Below are 1,562 nucleotides of genomic sequence, written 5' to 3'. Positions count from 1 at the left end.
CATTTTGAGATTATGCTTTGATGCATAAGGAACTCATAACTGCAACCAATTATAGTTCCCTTGCAAGGTATATTAATCTCAGAGCATGGAGAGGCTTGAACTTTAAATGGATCATCAAGTGGCCTTTATGCAGTCCATTGAATAGATGATGTGCGTTTATGCGGAGCATGTTGGTATGGACATGGCCTCTTTTCATACTCTACTAGATAAACCCACGATGGATGACTAGAATGATGAAGATGAGGAAGATGATCTTAGAGGTTAACTGTTTGTTAGAAGAGTGTTACTTTTCCTTACATTTCATAACATTGGTGACAATGTTATTTTTAAGTTTGGCAGGGAATTTTCACTTTTTTAGCTTTGTGTTCATTATAGGTTTAGTGTTTAAGTTAGTTAATTATTATTTAATTTGATGCATGTTTAAAAAAAAACTTGAGATAGATTTAATTGTGCCATTTTCTTTTAATTAACCTATTCAATGATGAAAACTTAGTTATCATAACTCTATTATATAGAGTTATTTTGACACATTTTGGAGGCTTAAGTAGCTAGATCTTTGAGATTTTGGGTTCATATTATAGAATTTTTGGTGTTTTTCTAGTTTAAGTTTGATTATATGTTAAGTGGTTAATTTAAGTTATTTTAATCAAACGTTATGCTATTTTGTTTTAAATTACTTTAAGAGTAATATTGGTAATTTATCTTATTGCTTTTGTAGGAAATTTCATGAAAACGGCTCATTGGATTAAAATCCGTACAAGTATGGTGATGGCTATGTTATGGTATTTTTACCATATCTTTATTGACAAAACTCCAAATGGAGTGATTCTTTGACCAATAGACTTTGAAGAGGAAGAGATACAACTTTTATATGACTTCACCTAGTTTAGATTGGATCATGGTGAAAATATTGTCTAAGTCAAAGCATTGCAACAGTACCCGTGGACTGAATAAGATGAAGTATTTGGAGTATATCATTCAATCTAGCAATTCAATTGACATGATACTTAAACCTTTGGAAAGCTAAGAGATGGCTACAACTTTTGTGTTTATAACTATTCCTAGTTCAAAACAAATTGAGGTGAAAATCACATTCAAAATTCATAGTTTAGGTTAGTTTATTTTTGTTAAAATTTTTTATGTGCATTTGCCTTTGAACTTATCCAATCATGAGAACCTAGTTATATTCCTATCTTGATTCTTCGAAACATGTGAATATTGTTTAAGTTAAATGTAAATTCTCAAGCTAAGCTTTACTGTTAGGTTGAAATTTCTACATTTTGAGCACTATGTCTTTTGCTTAGATTTATTGTATATATTTAGAAAAGGTTTATGCGAGTGCAAATTTTTGAATTATGTATTAAGTTCTAGAATTTGTTTGATTCTCTTTCAAGGTGAAATCTTAGGCTGTACTTAGTTAAGAAGATGATTTAAGACATTTTTTGACCAATTGAGCCTTTTGTAGCCTTCTTTTACATAAATTATCTTTAGTTTCCCGATTTGAGCCTAATGACATCTTTTTTTTATTTGAAAACTTAATTTCTAGCCTAAATCCTTATATT

The sequence above is a fragment of the Theobroma umbraticum genome, unplaced genomic scaffold, assembly GCF_002168275.2.
Source record: "Theobroma umbraticum cultivar Fairchild unplaced genomic scaffold, ASM216827v3 scaffold_2.0, whole genome shotgun sequence".
In the NCBI taxonomy this organism is placed as follows: domain Eukaryota; kingdom Viridiplantae; phylum Streptophyta; class Magnoliopsida; order Malvales; family Malvaceae; genus Theobroma; species Theobroma umbraticum.
Note: the sequence above shows the minus strand (reverse complement) of the source record.